This window comes from Microtus ochrogaster, unplaced genomic scaffold (assembly GCF_000317375.1).
Source record: "Microtus ochrogaster isolate Prairie Vole_2 unplaced genomic scaffold, MicOch1.0 UNK49, whole genome shotgun sequence".
In the NCBI taxonomy this organism is placed as follows: domain Eukaryota; kingdom Metazoa; phylum Chordata; class Mammalia; order Rodentia; family Cricetidae; genus Microtus; species Microtus ochrogaster.
The window spans coordinates 2,646,147-2,660,360 of NW_004949147.1; the positions used below are offsets into that span (position 1 = coordinate 2,646,147).

A 14,214-nucleotide genomic window follows, 5' to 3' on the forward strand; every position below is an offset into this window, starting at 1 on the left:
AAAAAAAAAAAAAAAAAAAAAAAAAAAAAAGAAAAAAAAATTTACTATGAAGGGGAATGGCTAGTCACATATGTCAAGCTAGGCTTCTGGACACACGTCTTCTTATATGGCAGTCTGTGGGTTGCAACTACCCTGGGGGGTCGCATATCAGATATTGTGTATATCAGATATTTACATTACAATTCATAACAGTAGCAACATTATAGTTATGAAGTAGTAACAAAATAATTTTCTCGTTGGGGGCGTCACCACAACATGAACTGTATTAAAGGGTTGCAGCATTAGGAAGGCTGAGAACCACTGGTTTATAACATCAATAACTACAGCATAGGGGTGAATGTCAGGATATACAACTTGGTAAATATCTGAGCTGTCTAGCTCTTAGCTCTCCATGACCCCACTTAATAGCCACCTAGAGATAGAAGCTTGCAAGAAAAGCACCCGAATAACAGTTTGCCTCACCTTGGAAGAAGTGACTACAAGACGCCACATGGTGTTCAGTCTGTTACCACTTACCATCTAATCATCTTCTAACCTGTGTTTACACTCCATCTAGTCCCACTTCATTCCAGGCACACTCAAGAGTCTCTACATACTTAGAGACACTTTTCCTATTTATTTACTTTACTTATCGGTTTGTTGATGCAAGGGTTCATGAAGCCTAAGATGGCCCCAAACTTAGGCCGATCCTCCTGCCTTAGCCTTCTGGGTGATGGTATTACAAGTATGAGCTACCATACCCAGTGAAGTTCACATTTTATTCAAATAGTTTTTGTGGTTTAGGGATTAGCTCAGAGGCAGAATGTTTGCCTAGTATGTACAGTCCTGTGTCTGATCCCCAGCACCAAAAACTGAGGGGAAAGTTTTGTGTTTTGTCTGAGTTTTGAAATACCCAGTGTGGTGGTTGTAGAGATAGTTCAGCAATTAAGAGTGCTTACTACTCTGTCAGAGGTCTGGAGTGAAGAACTCAGCATACTCAATGCCTTTAATAGGGGATCTGATGCTCACTTCTCTGTACCCCTGAACACACACACAGGCAAAGAGACACAGACAAAACAGACAGACAGACAGACAGACAGACAGACAGAAAGACAGAGACACACAAATTAAAAAAAATCAAGTATGTAGGCCAAAGATTGACTTGATTTTATACAGCGTGATTATGATTAACTTCCTGAATTATAATGAAAATAGAACTAAGCTTAGGCCAAACTACTCTGGCCAAGAAAAGAACTCTAAACATTCAACCTAAACACATTTGGTTCTGTTGCTCATCAGTTATATAACCATAAATAAATTACTTTTATTAAGTCACAGTTTCCTCTTTTGTAAAGTGAGATTATTATTTTTTTTTAAATAATTTTTTTAAGATTTATTTATTGTGTATACAATGTTCTGCCTGCATATGTCCCTGCAGGCCAGAAGTTGGCACCAGATCTTATTACAGGTGGTTGTACGCCACCATGTAGTTGCTGGGAATTGAACTCAGGACCTCTGGAAGAACAATCAGTGCTCTTATCTGCTGAGCCATCTCTCCAGCCCCTGTAAAGTGAGATTATTAATAGACAATTTTTGTCATAGGATATCTGTCACTGGAAAATGAAGATAAAAATTACAACAGAAGGTATTCCTAGATATCTAACATGTCATCAAAAATTTTACATCCAGAGGCTAGGGAGATGGTTCAAAAATAAGACTTGAAAATAAGTTGGTTTTTACAAGCATTAGAAGATTAGATCTAGCTGGGTGGTGGTGGCACATGCCTTTAATCCCAGCACTCAGGAGGCAGAGGCAGGTGAGTTTAAGACCAGCCTGGTCTACAAGAGCTAGTTCCAGGACAGGCTCTAAAACTACAGTGAAACCATCTTGAAAAACAAAAAACAAAACAACAAAAAAGAGAGGAAGATTAGATCTAGCTGGATATGGTGGTGCACACCTTTAATCCCAGCACTTGGGAAGCAGAGGCAGGTGGATCTCTGAGTCTGAGGCCAGCCTAGTCTATAGAGTAGTTCCAGGACAGCCAGGGCTACACAGAGAGACTCTGTTTCAAAAAAAAAAAAACCAAATCAAAACAAACCCAAACAAAACAATATAAAAAGATTAGGTCCACCATCTAATGTGTCATTAAATATCCACTTTCCTAGAAAAGAATCACCCCAAAACCAGATTTGTCAGAGAGAAAGCTCAAGCTTTTTTATTTTATTTTTTTTATTTGTTTCCATTCTCCTGGACTTGTTCTGTAGACCAGGCTGGCCTTGAATGCTCAGAGATCTACCCGCCTCTGCCTCCCAAATGCTAGGACTGAAGGCGTGCACCACTATGTTTAGCCTTTGCTCTCTGGGCCTTTGTGTGGTAGAGGGCAGAGGTCAATGTTAGGTGTTTTCCTCAATGGCCTGCCACCTATTACTGAGATAGGATCACACTGAACTGAGACTTCACAGACTTGCCTAGATTGGTTGGCTAGTAAGAACTAGAGATCCTCTGGACTTCTTATCAAGTGCTGGATTATGCTGTGCACCATGCCTGCTGTTTTACAATGGTGCTGGGGATTTGAACTCAGGTATTTGTGTTTCTGTGGGAGGCGCTTTACTGAGCCATCTCCCCATCTCAAGATGGCATTCTTAATAGCTTGAAAATGTGAACTGGTCTATGAGGGTGACGAAGAAAATAAAATTGGACTTCAAATGATTTAAAATAAGTTCTGCAGCTGCTGGGTGTGGTAGCACATGCCTATAATTCTACTGCTGAGGATGCACAGGCAGGAAGATCATGAGTTCAATTCTAGCCTGGGTTCACAGTCACTCCATGAGCCCACCCCCAAAAACCTTTTAAAAAGTTCCAACTGAAGAAAAACTGAAACATAAAATATGAAGTTCTAAAAGCATTACTTATCTTAGTCACTTTCCTATTGCTGTGTTAAGTAAGATACCATGGCCAATAAAACTGATAGAAGAGTTTATTTAGAGCTACAGTTTGAGAGGTTAGAGTCGATGGCCATCATGTCAGGGAGCATGGTGGTGGAGCAGTAGCCGAGAGATTCTTGAGACAGGACCATGAGGCAGAAAGAGCAAAGTGGGAATGGCATGGGCTTTTTAGACCTCAAAGACCACTTCCCAGTGACACACCTCTTCCAATAGAGGGTAGGACTAAGGTTTTTGAGCCTGTAATATAGATACACAAGATAATAGCTATAATTGAGACAACTGAGGGTTTCTTGGTGCCCAGAGTATGATATAGTCCCTTTATAATAGATAATTATAGAAGAGGTAGCCATTTAATTGGAAGTCACAGAAATGATCTTATGAAGATTTTCTCCAGGTAAGAAAATGCTTAAAAAGCATCGCTAGTTTTTAGTGTTATTTCTATCATCAGATGGTCTTGTTCCCATCCCTCACCTCACAAAGGGACAGATAGCCAAACCTCACACTCTATGGAGCTTGAGTTTTTAGTCTGTGCTGAATCTGTTTCTGCAACCCTGTGATAGACAGAAAGTCAACACAGGCTAGTTATGCCTTTCTGAGAAGGCTTCTCAGAGAACCTGGCTCGGGAACTTAAGGATTTTTCTCATTATGATTAGTCATATCAAAATCCCACATTCATGATTTGACTATACTTAATAAGCACTAACTGGGATCTCAGCACTAACTTGGTACACTGTCCAACACGGATTAGTGTCTGAAGGAGACAGGTTATCTGGGCCACAAGGGTCTTTTTGTGAATTTTACTCATTTTAGGTGTTGAAAGGACTGGCAAGAGAAATGTCCTCCCATCTTACTACTAACAAGGCTTGATCCTGCTTAGCTTCTGAGATCAGACAAGCTCTGGCTAGTGGAGGGTGGCATGGCTGCAGTTGATCTACAGGTGTCTTGACTTCAAGTCCAAAATGAACACATGGATAGAAGCAATATGACCGGGAAGCTGTTATTAATAATCTCTGAACACGTAGTTAGGTCATTACTTAACAGAGGTACTAACAATACTAAAGGCTGTGCTTACCTCTTGACCATACAAAGTACAACCGGGGTGTACTTTTCCCCCATCTAGTTTTGTTTTGTTTCTTTCCTTCCATTCGTCTTCCTGTCTCTGTTTCTTTTGAGACAAAGTCTCACCATGTAGCCCAGGCCAGCCTCAAATTCTCTAGGATCCTCCATCTTTACCCTCTCAAGATCTGGGAGTATAGACAGTCAATACTCTATTGAGCTTCAAGAGTCAATGCAATTTTTCAAAATTAGGTGATTATCTAATCCTTTCATTTCTACCCTACTATCCCCAGACAGGGTCTTGATATATATCCCTGGCTGTCCTGAACTTGTTTTGTAGATCAGGCTGGCCTTGAACTCACAGAGATCTTCCTACCTTTGCCTCCTATATTCTGGGCTCAAAAGCCTTTGCCACCACTCCCAACTCTATCTTCCCTTTTGACAATTAACCTAGGTATGATTCTGCATTATTTTTTTTTCCAAATAGAACTGTAACTACATTCTTACAAAACTTTAACATCTCATTATCTTCTGCTTAGCATATATATTTTCAACAAAAGCTCCAATTTACTGTCCTGAATAATCTTCTAGAATTGTAATTACATATATATATATATATATATTCACAAGTTTACTGCCAGTGAAGGTTCTGGCTACTAGAGAACAGTGGGTTATTATTGGATTAGTTGATGCCCCCAGGGGTAAAGAAGAAACAGAAAAGTAACCACTTCCCTGTCCTCACCCCAACCTATGACCTTTCCCAAACATGGATCTGATGTGCCATATTCTTGCTTGGAACTATTCCACTGGGGTATTCGGAAACTAGGGATCAACAGAGCATGGTGTGATTAAAATTTAAGGGTTCAAAGACCTTGGACTAGGAAGAAATGTACTTTAATTTTCAATTAATTCTGGCTCAAAGTTAGCATTTCATCAATAATTGTAGGTAATCACGGTAGTATTAGCAGTATGTCTTTGTCACTAAAAATCTGATTTTTTTTTTTTTTGTTTTTTTGAGACAGAGTTTCTCTGTGTAGCTTTGGAGCTTGTTCTGGAAATTGCTCTGTAGACCAGACTGGACTCAACTCACAGAGATTTGCCTGCTTCTGCCTCCTGAGAGCTGGGATTAAAGGTGTGTGCCACCACCGCCTGGCAAAATCTGATATTTTTACATTATAGTAAAGTTATTGCAGGTATCTCAATATAATTTATACTCATTACTCCTTTGACATTATATAATTAGGTCTGTTGAGACATGCTAATTAATGCATAAAGAAGTACATCTGTAACTACACTACTTGTTTTAAGGTGTTTAAATACTTCACATTGGCTTCTTATTTCTAAGTATTTTATTGTATACCCTTAAATGAATTTTCTGAGATCAGGTTGACAGACCAAACTGCCAAAGGAATCTAGATTGTAAGAGGTTAAGAGTTTTTGTCATTTATATTAATAAATTGCTTAAAGTAGATAACTTTAAGTTCTGTGATGTGGAATTCAAGGCTCCTCATAATATATTCACACATTTTATCACCTTCATCTTTTTCCCACCCCTACTTCACATACTGCGCTGCTGCCATATCAGACAACACTCTTATCTGGAGGCAGATAGACAGGTTTTTTTTTTTTTTTTTTTTTGATTAACCCTAGTTAATATACAGCAGCCATGCTTTCTTGGGCTTTATACAGCTCTTTCCTGAGTGCCAAGTTTATTATACTTTGCGATTCTAAGAGGGCTGCGTTTTAAACATCTTTGTATCTTGTTCTTAAATGATTAATAAATTAGCAAGACACTTAGAATTGTCAAGGCAGAGCAGGGCGGCGGTGGCGCATGCCTTTAATCCCAGCACTTGGGAGGCAGAGGCAGGCAGATCTCTTTGAGTTCGAGACCAGCCTGGTCTACAGAGCTAGTTCCAGGACAGGCTCCAGAACCACAGAGAAACCCTGTCTCGAAAAATAAAAACAAAACAAAAAAAAAAGAATTGTCAAGGCAGTGTATAGGAATGTCTCAGGGGAGTGGATAAAAATGTGGATGCTTCTTGAGCTCTAAGACTGGGGAGATAGCCCTGGGCGGTGGTGGCGCACACCTTTAATATCAGCACTTGGGAGGCTGAGGCAGGTGGATCTCTGTGAGTTCAAGGACAGCCTGGTTAGTTAGTTCTAAGATAGCCAAGGCTACACAGAGAAACCATTAAAAAAAAAAAAAAACAACCCAAAACCAAAAGACTGCACATAGCTTATAAAATTTGGCTGTCAGGAAGAGGAATGGGCAGTAACTGAGGTGGATCTGATTAGGATTGGGGATGGGATGCAGGGAGGATCTGAAAGTTTAAGGCCTTCCTAAGCTACAGGACAAATTCAAGGTATGCCTGCCCTGTTACAAAACCAAAACCAAAAAGCAGAAAGAGGGTTGTGGATATAGTTCAGTGGCAGAGCTCTGCCTAGCATGCACAGAGCCCTAGGGACAAACCTCCTGCCTCCTCCCTGCCTCCCCTGCACAGGGAACAGTGTTGACTGGGAAGAGCTTCTCTTCTCTCAGTTCCCAGAGCAGTTATTTCTTTCAATATTCTGCTCAAGCTCCTCATCTTATCTACAGCTCTTTGTCAAAAGATTCCAACTTTAAGGTTGTGAGATCAACTCGCTTAACTTCGTTTCTGTTCCCAGTTCTCACGACCACTTCACCCTTATCACTGGTTGCCTGGGGAACTACAGTTTAATGGTGATGGGGGGGGGGGAAGGGAGACAGAGACACAACAGCATTAGTTTTACTTAAAAACAGTAGCATCAGGGCGATGCTAATGGACAGGCTGGTGTTCTACCATTATTCTCCACCCTTCCTCACCCTCCTGTCACTAACAGGCTCCGTGTCAAACCTTCAGCCCACCCCGAGGAAGGAACGACCAGAGCCTAGAGTTTGTCCTACTAACTAAGCTAAACTATTTTTTTTTTTTTTGATACAGGGTTTCTCTGTAGCTTTGGAGCCTGTCCTGGAACTAGCTTTTGTAGACCAGTCTGGCCTCAAACTCACAGAGATCTGCCTGTCTCTGCCTCCCGAGAGCTGGGATTAAAGGCATGCGCCACCACCGCCCGGCTTCTATTCTGTTTTTTGAGACAAGGTTTCACTATGTATCCCTGCGAGCCTGAGACTCCCTATGAAGACCAGGCTGGCTGTCTTTGCTCCCAAATACAGGGATTAAAGGCGTGTTCCACATCTGCCTTTAAAAAAAAAACCAAAACTGGCTTCCTATATAGCGATCGGACTGTCTTACTCTTTCAGGAGCTGCGATTACAGGCCAGACAATGCAGGTAACCGGTCATCTTTTAAGACAGCCTTTGTGCCTACATTTGGTTCTTCATTTCCCTCACTCGTTCTAGTAAGTTTTTTTTTTTTCCTCTTGTGATCAAGATTTTGCTATTTACTCTGGCTGGCCTCAAACTCGCCACATAGTCTGGTTGTTTTAATCGGCGGTATACGCTAGGTATATGGCAACTCCCTTGCTTTTTAGTCCTCTAGGTTGCTATCACGCGCTGTTTTGTACTAGTCATTCTCATGGCCATGTTACTTTTCCCACTTTCTTCCGACTAGTTACGGGTTCTAATACAAGTTTCCGACAGGCCTGAAAGTTATTTGGGAAAAGTCCTCTGCAATCATGGATTCCCGTTTGTGTTCAGATCATCCTGTGTTATTTTATTGTGTTACCACTGAGGATTCTTTGTTTCCTACATCACAGCGCCTCGAAAAACTGAGATTATTTCATTTCCTTCTGATATGGTGGGGCTTACAGTACAGAAGCAACTCAGTGAACAGTCTGGAATGAATGGAAAGAAATACTTGGACTCGAGGGCGGGGACAAGTGGGGGGGGCATGCGTGTGTGGAAAGGGGCGGCGCTGAGAATCCAGCCGCAGAATGGGGAAGGGGCTGGGATACGCTAGAGTCTGCATGGACCGCGAAGCGACTCACTGTTTCCACAAACTGAGACAAACCCAAGTGGGGAGGAGGCATCTTACCTATTCCTCAGGCCTCACCAACCCAACCAGCCTTCAGGGATCTCTGTGCTGGCCGCAAAATGAGACCTAAGGTCGCAAACTCAGAGTTTGCCTCTCCAACCTTACGACACTTCTGCCTAGAAGCCGAGAGATTCTAACGAGGAGGTCTCAGCACGGCCGTAAAGTGAGGAAGGAAAATGGAGGCGGGGCCAGCCGGGGGTGGAGGGAACGGGGCGTGTCCGCGCAAGCGCATGCCGCACGCTCCAGTGGCGTCACGTGCGGAGGCGGGGCCGGGCGGGGCCGTCCCGGGCTTGGCAGCAGGGGGCGTGGGAGGTGAGTGCGCGCGCGCCTGCTCGACTGCCGCTGTAGAGTCGCGCGGGGCGGGGCCGCGTGAGCGGGGTCGGGGGCGCGGGCGCGCAGGCCCAAGCGGACTGGAGACGCGGAGGCAGTTGGCGGTGGCTGACGGAAAGTCCTGGCAGGACTGGGAGGGACTGCGGCGCAGATACCGGTCCCGCGGGCAGAAGCGGAGACCGCGGGTTGAGGCGGCCGTTCCAACGCGTGCTCTCTAGGCGGGGTGCGGCGGGGATGTGCCTGCCCCGGCCGGGCGGAGTCTCTGTGACAGGGCGGGGGATGCGAGGACGCCGCTTGCTCGGACCCTAGGGCGGCTGGGCCCACCCTCGCTGAACCGTCCGACCCCCGGCGGCCTCGGCCTCTGCTGTTTTTGTCCGGCCTGACCCTGGAAACCGAGGGTGGGAAGCGGCTACTGCAGAAGAGGAAGGGGCTGAGGTGGCCACCGCGGCACAGCCCGAGGTAAGACCCGCCCCAGCGCCCAGCGGCCCTGCCGCCTGGCCTGGCCCGGCCCACGTCTCCCGCTCGACTCTTTGGCTCCCGGCAGGCTGCCCCGCCCCGCCCCAGCGGAGACGCCCCGCGAGCGGCTCTGCCTCTGTAGCCTGGCGAGCGCGAATGCGGCTGGAATCCCCCTCTAGACTCTGCCCCCTTATACCTTTCATTGACCAGACACCATTCTGTTCACCAGCGGCCGCGGCGATTCTTGTCACCCCCCCACCCGCCCCCCCCTGCTGCTAGAACCCCTTTCGACTCTCTTAGGACTCTGATTGTAGTCTCTAGACTCCGTTACGTCTGAACGGATCCCAGTCCCGGGGCCACGGCCACTATGCTTTCTACCCCATTGCAGCGTCCCAGATCTTTGGTTCTCCTACGAATCATCGCTACCCCTGCCTTCGTAGGGTCCCTTCCGCAGCTTACTTCCAGTCGGGTTGGCTAGCTTTCCCCCCCTACCCATACAAGCTTTCAGCCCCAATGTCATGATGCTGTTACCTAGTAGGTCTCGGGTCAGCCCTTCAAATCACCAACATAGTCCTGGACTGGATCTCCTTCTTTCCCTGGTGGTGTGTACCTTTTTTTTTTTTCTTTTTTTTTTTTTTTAAGAACACTCCTTAAGCAAACCGTGCTACCTGTTTTCTACCCAGTCGGGATCTTTTCTTCGCTTGTAAAGAAATTTCCAGGAAAACTTAAAGATTATTTACTTAGTCCAGTATATTCACGCCGTTGGATATTATAAGCGGTCAGACTGAGACCCATGTTTGGACCCTTTGGGCGGGCTGCTGAAAGGAAGAGAGGGAAGAGTGTAGAAGCTCAGAGAAGGGAGGGTGTGTGTACCATTACAAGGTCGAGCAGCTTGCTTGCTCCTCATCTTGCCTTAGTAGAACGAAAGAACCAGTCTAAATCAGATGCTTTAGGGGCTTCTGTAAGGATTAAGTTGCATTATGCCAATGAAGATAAGCAAGTCTCTATATAGTATTTATCTCACCTCTTTGTAGATTTATACAGAATTTTAAATGTACTGTTTTTGAACTTGTTAGGAAAACAGGGTTTATAGCTGTTCACCCCTGAAGACTAAGGTTGTTTAGTAATTTTTAACCAACGGATGTTGCTGTCTTCTCCACGGGGCAAATATAAATGTCATTCAGTGTCGAAGTCATTGCTAACAGCCTTCTCAGTAGTAGTAGAATAATGAATAAAATGTTTCTTGAAGCTGTACTCCTGAGATGCAAAAAAGGAAATGTAATGTTAAATTAAGTGTTAAGGGTATAATTTTAATGTTGATGCAAGGGTGAGGGATAATAAGATCTTTGTAGTTAGTACTTAAAGTTTTATTTTTTTTCATTGTGTGTGTGCCTTCGTGTAATATATGGAGAAAAATCAATTGACGTTATAGGTACTAGTGAGACACTGTTTAAAAGTCGAAAGGGTCAGAACAATAATGTAGTTTTAAAAAAGTTTAATCTCCAGCCACTCATTTTCTATTTTTTAGCTTCTGTAACTGGTATGGGGTGATATTTCCAGCATTTACAAGCTTATATCTACTTACAGTCTTAAGATACACAAGTTACACACAAATGGTTCTGTTTTCAAATAACACTGCTAAGTGCCCGTTACCATTCAGCAATAGTATGCATGGAAAAACCTCATTTACTGACTGATAGTATTCCATTTTGATGGATATGGATTTATTTTCAGACCTTTTCCAAAAGCTTCTGAATGCTTTATTTTAAATGTATGTTCTGTTATGTATAAATGATTTTCATGATTTGAAAAAAAATCTGATTTTTGTGTTGAACCTATACAAAGAAGATTATCTAAGTGATGTTCTTGTTGACTTTCTGAGATATACAAAGAAGTATATCTAAGTGATGTTCTCATTGACTTTCTGAACAACTGTCTTGACTAATTTTGGTGGTGGTTATATTTATCAGAAAAATGTTCAGATTTGTATTTTTAAAAGTCACTTTAGAGCAGATTAAAAGTAGAATAAAGTTGCTGAGCAGTAGTGGTGGTGCACGCCTTAGATCCCAGCACTTGGGAGGCAGAGGCAGGTGGATCTCAGCAAGTTTCAGGACAGCCAGGACTGTTACACAGAGAAACCTTGTCTTGAAATATCAAAAAACAAACAAATAAATAAAATAAAATAGAATGAGGTAGTTGACTAGTCTTAGTGATCTGAGGGAAGAGAACACAGAGAGGACAGAATTCTAGATATCTTGGAATCTTTTCCCTTATAAGTGGGGGCCACATGATGAATATTTTTACTTCATGACAGACGGATAGGTTCAGTTGTGACATGTTAAATTATTGGCTATTAGACAGATGAATTTGTGACCGAAATTCATAAAATGGGGTTTATGTTAGTAGTAAATTTTGCAAGCAAAGATATATATAGAGCGAAAAGATTTCAGGCAGAAACCATAGTTAAAGCTCATAAAAACCTAGATTAAGTTCTTTTCAAAAGTTTTATTAGTGAAAACCGCAACCTAATGTGTTATTTTTACTACTAGTGTTGCTTTTTAGAATCTTATTTTTATTTCTTAGAGTATGTCTTTGTGTGCTTATGTGCATGAGAGTGTTTGGAGCCAAAAGAGTGTGTCAGAACCCCCCCTGAAGCTGGAGTTAGAAGTAGTTAGAGCAGCTGGACAATAGGTTCTAGGAACCTTACTAGGATCCTCTGCAAGAACAGGATGAACTCTTAACCTCTCAGCAACCTCTCCAGTCTCACTATTACTATTTTTTGTAATAGGGTCTCATGTCCCTCAAAACTCATGTAGCCTAGGCTGGTCTTGAACTCTTTAACTCTACCTCTGGAAGGCTGGGATTACATGAATGTGCTGCTGTCTCTTTAATGCAGTGCTCTAGACTGAACCCAGGACTTTGTGAATGCCAAGCAGACACTATCAGTTGAGCTGTGTCTCCAGTTCATTTATTATTATTGTGAGATAGTGTCTTTCCATTTAGTATAGTTGTCCTAGAGTTCTCTATATAGCCTAGGCTGGTTTCAAACTCTGGAGCACACTAAGATTAGAGGTGCTAGCACACAGTGCTAATGTAGGACTTTAAATTTGAATTAATTTAGTGATATACAGTTTATGAAGAGATGGTATAAATTCATTGTTTTTGTTTTGTTTTTAATTTGATGGTGATTTGCTGCTTTGTATATAGCTGCTGATGTATTTTGAACTCTGGGGCTCAATTGATCTTGCCTCAGCTACTTAATTAGGTAGTTGGAACTGCTAATGTGCACCATTCTGCTCAGCTAAACTTAATATGTTTCAAAAGAAATATTACTTAAGTAGAAATTATTAATATATGCCCTATTTTTCTCATCATTTTGAATTATGCAGATATTTATCCAATCTTTATTATTTTTTATTTAATTATTTTAATTTTTGCCATGTATGTGTCTACCAGTGTCAGTGGGGGCCAGAAAAAGGCATCAACTCCCCTAAAGCTGGAGTTATTGGCATTTGTAAGCTGCCTGTTATAGGTGCTGGGGTTTGAACTTGCATCCTCCGAAAGAGTAGCCAGTGCTCTTATCTATTTCAGCCTCTCAATCATTAACATTTTCAAAGAGGAACAGAAAGTTTGAGAGTAAGTTGGCCAAGGATATTAAATATTAAGTTTTAAAAAAATTTGAATGATTGATTTTTTTTAGGAATATTAATAGTTTGAAGTAAACAGTCAGACTACTTCAGATATTTTAAAAATACATCAACTTGAGTCAAGCATGGTATTATAGAACTGCAGTTCCAAGCTGGGTGGTGGTGGCGCATGCCTTTAATCCCAGCACTTGGGAGGCAGAGGCAGAGGCAGGCAGCTACAGAGAAATCCTATCTCGAAAAACCAAAAAAAAAAAAAAAAAAAAAAAAGAACTGCAGTTCTATTACTGAGGGAGCCTGAAGCAGGATTGCCAATAATTCAAGGCAAGCCAGGCTGAGTAGAAAGACTGTCTCAAAAAGAGCAAACAACCTACAAAGCAACAACAAAACATAACTCCCCAACCAACAAAAGCATTCCAGTTTAATGTATTGATTCCTGCATCTACAGAGGCTATCTAGAACTCTTGTCTTTGCTTTACACCTCATTTGGTAAAAGACCTCTGTATGGTGGTGTCACATTTCATAAGTACTCCAATCCAAAAATAAAACAGAACTGTCTCTGCCTCTCTTCCCCACAAAAGTAGGAACAGAACAGACAGAAACTGCTATTCAATTTATCTTGATTTCTTATCTTGATTAATGGCACCCTCTGTTCTCATCAATTTTTTAGGAACTCATAAAAATCGTCTTTTATTCTATTTAGTTGTACCACTAATATCCAGTTTGCCTTTGTTTTTTTTTTTTTTTTTTTTTTGAGACAGGGTTTCTTTGTAACTTTGGAGCCTGTCCTGGAACTAGCTCTTGCAGACCAGGCTGGTCTCGAACTCACAAAGGTCCGCCTGCCTCTGCTTCCCGAGTGCTGGGATTAAAGGCATGTGCCAGCACTGCCTGGCTCAGTTTGTCATTATTTCTTGCACCTTCTTTATCGTAATATTTCACAACCTTCTTTTCTTCTGTATTCTTTCTTTTAAATTCAAATGCCTCTTAGGCTTCTGTGATGCTTTCCAAATGGTTAAAATTTTTGCTTTCTGTCTTCTGCTGTTTGTTTCTTTTCCGTTCTTTGCACTGCTGCCAAAATCAAGTATTCTAAGATACTCTTAGGCTCATCCAGTTGCAAGGAAGAGACTCAGGTTACCTTAAGTAGTTAAAGAGTGCTTTTGGAAACATGCAGAAGGGAGCCCAGTAAAAATGAAACAAGTTGACTTCAAGAAGAAAAGGAACCTATTAAGTTGGAAACAAGAAAAAAAAGGTTGAAAACAGGAGAAGACAGATTTCACTTTATTTTATGATGGTGCTGTGAATAGAACCCAGGGTCTTGTGCATGCTAAGGTCATTCCACTGAGCCACACCCAAGACGTAGGTTTTACCTCATGTTAGTTGCTGCTTTATTATTTGTTTTTGCTTAATCTCTCTGTCTTTTCTTCTTCTGTTTTATAGCTTCCATTTATTCCTCAGTTCTGGCTTTTGTAACTACCATGTCATTAGCACGACAACACCTTGCTTTCTGACTGCTGTCTTTTATTTTATTTTTGTTTTTTTTTTGAGACAAAATTTTTCTGTGTGTAGTCCTGGTTGTCCTGGAACTTGATCTGTAGACCAGGCTGGCCTTGAACTCAAAGAGATCCACCTGTCTTTGCTTCACAAGTAGTAGGATTAAAAGCCAGTGTCACCACTACCCAGGGGCTGCTGTCTTTTAAACATCAGATCTTGAGATAACTCCTTTGCATTCTAGGACTTTATCATTTGAATGCTCATGAAATAATTTCTTTGGCTCAGTTCTTTTTTTTTTTTTTTT

The 14,214-nt window shown here is 42.1% G+C and overlaps 2 protein-coding genes across 3 annotated transcripts in view; one reads left to right on the plus strand and one right to left on the minus strand.

The window, feature by feature from the left end:
• The window catches only part of Senp8 (SUMO peptidase family member, NEDD8 specific), a 21,193-nt gene extending 13,137 nt beyond the window's left edge, over nt 1–8,056 (minus strand). The window contains exon 1 of one of the 2 annotated variants that reach the window (XR_003376586.1): nt 7,990–8,037. The gene's annotated coding sequence lies outside the window, so the exon portion shown is untranslated. Of the gene's footprint in view, nt 1–7,989 lie in introns of both variants that reach the window. The other variant, XM_005369509.2, reaches the window with a different exon arrangement.
• Nucleotides 8,057–8,331: 275 nt separating this feature from the next.
• The window catches only part of Myo9a (myosin IXA), a gene marked incomplete at its 3' end in the record, with an annotated part of 191,454 nt that continues 185,571 nt past the window's right edge, over nt 8,332–14,214 (plus strand). The window contains exon 1 of the mRNA XM_013354586.2: nt 8,332–8,778. The remainder of the gene's footprint in view (nt 8,779–14,214) is intronic.